General features: G+C 37.7%; 1 long non-coding RNA gene across 3 annotated transcripts; it reads right to left on the bottom strand.

Moving 5' to 3' along the window:
• Positions 1-1,286: 1,286 nt before the first annotated feature.
• Positions 1,287-5,876, bottom strand: LOC122221301. Of its 3 annotated transcripts, none has more exons than XR_006203147.1 (4): positions 5,739-5,876; positions 3,200-3,292; positions 3,032-3,099; positions 1,287-1,490 (listed from the first exon to the last, which is right to left on the bottom strand). It is a non-coding gene; the product is annotated as an uncharacterized LOC122221301 (long non-coding RNA). The 3 variants fall into 3 exon arrangements; XR_006203146.1 differs by lacking the exon at positions 5,739-5,876 and adding an exon at positions 5,598-5,640; XR_006203148.1 differs by lacking the exon at positions 5,739-5,876 and adding an exon at positions 4,443-4,521.
• Positions 5,877-6,973: the final 1,097 nt, after the last annotated feature.

The following is a 6,973-nucleotide window of genomic DNA, read 5'->3' on the forward strand; positions in this document are numbered from 1 at the left end:
GGAGACCACTTCAGGGTCCATTTAGTCCATTGTATCCATAGTGTGATTGAGACCCTCAAAGGTTTAGAAGATTGTCAAAGGCCTACCTAGTACCTGGACTTAAAAGTAACACTTTATCTGGTTATGTTTTATCTAGAATTGTTTCATCAGAGTAGGAATCAGTCTTTCTTTGTGAAGGGCTTGATTCTTTAAATTTAGGAGATGTTCTACCTCATGTTGAGTTTACTAAAGGTAAAATTGATTTACATGCCATATATATATATATATATGTATATATATATATATATACATACATATATATACACACACACACATATATATGTGTGTATATATATATAGATGTATGTATATATATATATATTACTTTCATTAAATATATATATATATATATATATATATATAACTTTCATTAAATGTTTCCCCAACATTTTAAAGCCCTAGTAAAAGATAACAGGTATGATATAAACATTTTGACTTCCCTGAAAAACAAACTTTGAAACATTCCAGTTTGTCCTTTAACATTTTAAAAATCAATTCCCTTTCTTTCCACCTTCATGATAAGAGATCTTTAACTTTCTTTTGTTATATCCTATCTAGTCCACTTCTAATATTTTTCCTTTAGGCTACTTCAATTGTGTGGTACAACAATTCTATCTATGTTATTCAGAGCAACCTGATTTTGGAAACTTCAGTGTGAGTCCTCAGTTGCTTTCTAGTGAAGGGGTCTGGAATACACCACCCCCAGATATGTCACTTTGGTGTAAGGATTATTTTGAGCTGAAAGCAATTGAGAAAGACATAGGAAAATTTCTCTGTCCTCCCCATTTCTGACTAAAAGCAGGGCATAAATTTCCATTTGTAAAGGTGTTCCCTGGGGTCCTGTACCAGGGAGACCAGAGACAGCACCAAGAGGAGTCTATATAACAAACCTTACTAAACAGCAACCTTCCCACCATTTACCACTCCTAGGAGACCCGAACCCCTTTCCTGTGTCTAACCACTTCTTCAAAGTTCATCATTCTTGGTTAAAATGATATGTAAGCCTCCCTGATCCCAGTCTAATGGCTTCTTTTGGTTTTCACTTCTTTTCTGTTGATGCCCTCATGCATGATGTTAATGTTAACATCAATATACTTTGTATGCCTCTTTTTCTGTTAATCTTTTATCTGTTTAATTTGAAGAACCCCATGTTCTAAATCTGAGAAGGTAGAGGAAAAGATTTTCTTTTCTACACTAAGTAATCACTGAATTATCCCTCCTTTTGCTCCCATAAGGCTTACCACGTTGCTTTTTCTCCTCCAGTTTCCAACTCTTCAGCGTATTGTTCTTCGATGTTGTCTTACCCAATGTGGTATTTTAATCTCCTTTGCATTAATCTTTTCAGTTAAAAGTTTAAAGTCTCAAATGCCTCACTGTTAGTTAGAAATGTCTTGGCAGAGTGGTAGTGGTCCCACTGTAACATCATCTTCCTTATTATTTGGAGGGCATGTCTTAGGTTGAGAAGAAATGGTTATTTGTAAAATTTGAAGCCATCTTTCCTACAAGTAATTCACCTTTGGGTTCTCTTTTAAAGAACAGAGGCTTTAAATATCTAAATTTTGTTTGCAGATATTGTCAAAACAAAGTTGGGATAAATCAGTCCATTACTATCTGCTGAAATTTCAAAGCTTTCTCATATACAAATCAATGGAAATAGGGGTAGATTTAGGTTTCCATACATTTATCTTATTTTTGCATCCACAAAACTGCTGGGTTTGGATTTATTACTATATTAATAATAAAATAATTATTTCCATTTAGCCAATGATACTATGTATGAGGGAACTGTGTTAAGCATTTGACATGCCTTCTCTTATTGAATCCTTATAACAATTAATTAAATACTTTATTATCTCTGTCTGGCAAATGGGAAAACTTGAACATTGAGAAATGTTCAAGAAAACTTGCCCGTGGTTACCTGGCTATTAGTGGGGAATTAGAAAGATAGTTTTTGGAAGTAGTCTAGGCCCGGCTTCTTTGAAGAAACAGGAAACTTTGAAGAAACAGAAACTGGCTTTCCAGCAGTTCAAGGTCTCTAAGTGCACAGTCAAGGGCAGGGAAATGGAACCTACACACATCAGACCACCAGGGTTATAGGCAAGACTCAAGACCAGAAGAGGTATCATGGTTGAAGGATTGTGGGGAAGGGCATGCTCAGCATTCCAACCAGTGCCTGGGTGTGTGTGTATGTTTGTGTGTGTGTGTGTGTGTGTGTGTGTGTATTTAATGTATATTTATTTTTGAGAGAGGGGAGGGAGAGAGAGAGAAACAGAGAGACAGAGTGTGAGTGGGGGAGGGGCAGAGAGAGAGGGAGATGCAGAATCTGAAGCAGGCTCCAGGCTCTGAGCTGTCAGCACAGAGCCCAATGGCTTGATGTGGGGCTTGAACTCACAAACCAAGAGATCATGACCTGAGCCGAAGTTGGCCGCTTAAGTGACTGAGCCACCCTGGCACCCCTGGCATATGGAGTATTTTAAGCTGGAGGAATTTGAGAAACAGCATGTGCAGGAAGGACTTCTGATCTTCCCTGAAGCAGGTCATAAAACCATCATGTAAGAGGTGCCTTCCCAATATCTAGAGGAAAGAGCATCCTTATCTCTGAAGATGAAGGGATGCAGAGAAGATTCTGAATGAACAAGTCTTTGCTAAGTTTCTCCCAGTTTTACTACACTTACCCCATACCCTTTGTCCCATCACATTTCCCCATGATTTTCTACTCTTCATCAAACCTAATATAAAAATTCTCAGGCTTAATTATTTCTTTGGATCTTCACTTTCTTATGAAGGCTCCTATGTCAAGAAACGTGTATTAAATAAATCTGTATGCTTTTCTCTTGTTAATCTGTCTCTTGTTAGAGTGGTCTCAGAAGAATAGAGGAAAAGATATTTCTCCTCCCCTATACAACCTTCATGAAGGTGTTACAAATCATCTGAAATAGGAGGACAATCACTGTTCATAGGAGAAGGCTGACATGTTAAAATACAAATGTACCTATACCTGGAACTCCAGGTTACTCCAAAGTGGGTAGAAATTTGGCAGCAATGACTGGTGCCATTTCACTAAGGAGAAACACAAAACATGAACTTTTTACAATCACCCTGGGCATTTTAAAAAATATTGAGGTATAGGTCCTACCCCAGACCAAAGAAATGAAAATACCTGAGTTGGGGTCCAAGCATCAGATTTTTTTAAAAGCTCTCCAGATGATTCCAATGTGTATCCGATGCATAGCCAGAGTTGAGAAGCACTGACCTAGCATAATGTACAGATAAAATATTACCATGTCTAACATTGTACAGTGTTCTTTAGGAGATACAGAAATTAGAGTTAAGCCATGGTCCCTGCCTTCAAGGAAATTTTAATTTGGTTGAAGACCATCTTGGAACAAAAATGGTCACTAACAACATTACGCAGTCACTCGTTAGTAAGCGATGCCATAGTTTTAGTGGAGAGTGCTTACTGGAGTGTGTAGCATGTAATGGTGGCTGAAAACCCTCCAGTTCCTATCCTTACACCATCAGGTAATAATAATAGTGCCTTCTTTTGTGCCAAACATTTTTTATAAACTTCATTAAATCTTCTCAACCACTTATCAGTTAGATATTATTCTTATTTTACTGCAAAAACCTAAAACTTGGAGATGTTATTTGCCTAAGGTCTGAGAGACAGGCTTTGAACATAGGTCTTCTGGGAACCAACATCCATGCTCTCTAACGATTCAGTTATACTATTTGGTTCTGGTAGGTGCATGGTCAGACATTTAAGATGAGTGGCATGCCATAAAATGTTAAACATTTTAAAATATTTACACTTTTATTTGTTAACCCATATATTTTGAAAAATTCCAAATCACAGTAAAGTTGAAAGAATACATTGAATGCTATATATCTTTTATCTACATTAATCAATTATTAACATCTTAATAGATCTGCTTTATTTTGCTATTTATTGATACATACACCTTCACTTTATTGCACTTCGCAGATATTGTACTTTTTTACAAATTGTAGGTTTGTGGCAACCCTGCATCGAGCAAGTCTGCCGTCACCATTTTCCCAAAAGCACTTGTTCACTTTGTGTCTCTGGGTCACGTTTTGGTAATTCTCACAATGTTTTAAACATTCTTATTATTATTATGAGTATTATGGTGATCTGTGGTCAGTGATTGCACTTGTTGAAAGCTCTGGTGATGGTTAGCAATTTCAGCAATAAAGTGCTTTTTGATTAAGATATATACTTTTTTAGGCACAATGCTATCGCATACTTAATAGACTACAGTGTAGTGTAAATATAACTTTTATATGCACTGAGAAACCAAAGAAGTCTTGTGACTTGCTTTACTGCTGTTTTGCAGTGATCTAGAAGCAAACTTGCAGTATCTCTGAGGTGTGCCTGTACATACGTATATATGTATCTTTAGCTGTTGTTCTTGTTGTTGTTGACCCATTTGAAAGGAAGTTGCAGACATCATGATAATTTCCCCATGAATACTTCAGCATGCACTCTGCCTGAGAGTAAGGACAATTTCCTGTATCACTACTGTGGTGCTCACACCTAAGAAAATGAACACTAATTCAATTTTGGCATCAAGTGTGCAGTCCCATTTTAAAACTTCCCCAGTTATACCCAATATATCTATTCAGTTGGTTTTGTTGGCTCAAGATTCAGTCAAGGCTTATTAGTTTCACTTGGTTGTGATGTTTAGAGACTTTCAGTTTATAAGTAGTCTTTTCTGACACTGACTCTATTTTGGAGATCTAGGTCAGTTGCTTTGCAAACATCTCCCTTTCTGGGATTTATCTCATTGTTTTCTCATGACTGGATTCAGGTTGAACATTCTTGGCAAGAATGCTGGATAGGTGATGTGTATTTTTTTTTTTTAATTTTTAATGTTTATTTTTGAGAGATAGAGAGAGCAAGCTGGAAAGGGGCAGAGAGAGACGGAGACACAGAATCTGAAGTAGTTTCCAGGCTCTGAGCTGCCAGCAAAGAGCCTGATGTGGGGCTCGAACTAATGAACTGTGAGAACATGACCTGAGCTGAAGTCAGCTGCTTAACCGACTGAGCCACCCAGGCGCTTCTAGGTGATGTATATTTCTTATTGGATCCATCAAGAGACACATAGGAGGTTGTCCCATTATTGATGGTGCTAAGTTTGATCACTTGGTTACAGTGGTGACGTCCTATCTAATTTCACCATTATAAAGTTAACCTGGTGGACATACTTTTATTTATTTATTAAAAATTTTTTTTTAATGTTTATATATTCTTGAGAGAGAGAGAGAGACAGAGAGAGAGAGAGAGAGAGAGAGACAGAGCATGAACAGGGGAAGGGCAGAGAGAGAGGGAGACACAGAATCTGAAGTAGGCTCCAGGCTCCGAGGTGTCAGCACAGAGCCTGACGCGGGGCTCGAACCCACAGGCCGTTAGATCATGACCTGAGCCAAAGTCAGACGCCCAACTGACTGAGTCACCCAGGCGCCCCTGTGTGGGCATACTTTTAAAATGATAGTATTTTACCCAGTGGTTTTAGTATCCATTAGTGATTCTTACTTACATAGTGGGTTGAAAAATGATGTTTTTTAAAAAATTCTGTCATTTTCTTAATATTTCTCAGTTGTATTAGTTGGCTCAGGCTGCCATAACAAAATACCTCAGACTGGGTGGCTTAAACAGCAGAGAGTATATATTTTCTCACACTTCTGGAGGCTAGAAGTCCAAGATCAAAGTGTCATCATGGTTGGCTTTTGGTGAATCCTCTCTTCCTGGCTTGTAGACAGCTGTCTTCTCAGTGTCCTCACGTGGCCTCTTCTCTCTGGCATGTGGAAGAGAGAACCCTTTGGTATTTCTTCCTTTTCTTATAAGGACACCAGTTCCATAGGATTAGAACCCTATCCTTATGACCTCATTTAACCTTAATTACCTCCCTAAAGGCCTATCTGCCAATATGGCTTCAACATATGAATTTTGGGTTGGACACAATTTAATCCATAACAGTTGGTATTCTCCTGTAAAGTAGAGCTTTCCTCTTTTATTTTTCTTTCTGTCCTCCTCATCTCTCTTCTCTCCCCCACTTTCTTATTCTTTTGAGTTTCACTATGGACCCATGCATTTATTTTTCATTTAATGTATTATTTCTGTCATTCATTCTGATGCTCAAAATGGATTTGGCCTCCAAACCAGCTCGAATATTCTTTTGACATGACTCTATTAGTGTTTAAGCATTTCCTTGCTTCCTTGAACAACAAGATGTTCAAGGCTACCTTGTATTTTCCCTATCCCAACCATTTCTGGAATCAGTCATTTCTCTAAGGAAACTTGGTTTCTTTTAGTGGGAGATGCTATTTAGAAACACTATCTGTGTGGTTGTTATTACTAGCTATGATTACCCTGTGACTCTGTTATTTTTAATACAGTTCTCCATATTATAGCTGTACAAACTGTACCAGTAAAGACTTTATTGAATTAAAGACTAACTCTTAAAGGGTACAATCAGGCATTTAGTAAGCCTTTGAAAAGCTTTCAAGTGGCTTGGAATGTAACATATACCTAGTAAACATTGATAAATGAATGAATGAATGGCCTTGAATTATGGGGTTTGCTTGGTCGACTGGGAGGGTCTTCTAACCTAAATGAATTTGCCCAGGCTGTAGTGAGTGAAGGAGATTGGGATTCATTCTTCTATTTTATCTACATTTTCAGCCTGTAGCTCTCTTGTTCTTGAGAAAAGCCCAGATTCCCATGTCCTGACCCACTATAAACTCTTATGGTTGTTTTCCCAGGAAGTGATTCTATGGAGCCTCCCGCTTTGCATCTGTGGTTCTCAGTGCATCCCTTCATGTTTCTAGGGGGATGAGATAACTTATCTTGAAAAGAATACTTGAAAAGAAATATTTTTCCTGGTTTTACAAAATAGCTAGCTAAGGAATATTT

Source organism: Panthera leo, chromosome B3 (assembly GCF_018350215.1).
Source record: "Panthera leo isolate Ple1 chromosome B3, P.leo_Ple1_pat1.1, whole genome shotgun sequence".
Lineage (NCBI taxonomy): Eukaryota > Metazoa > Chordata > Mammalia > Carnivora > Felidae > Panthera > Panthera leo.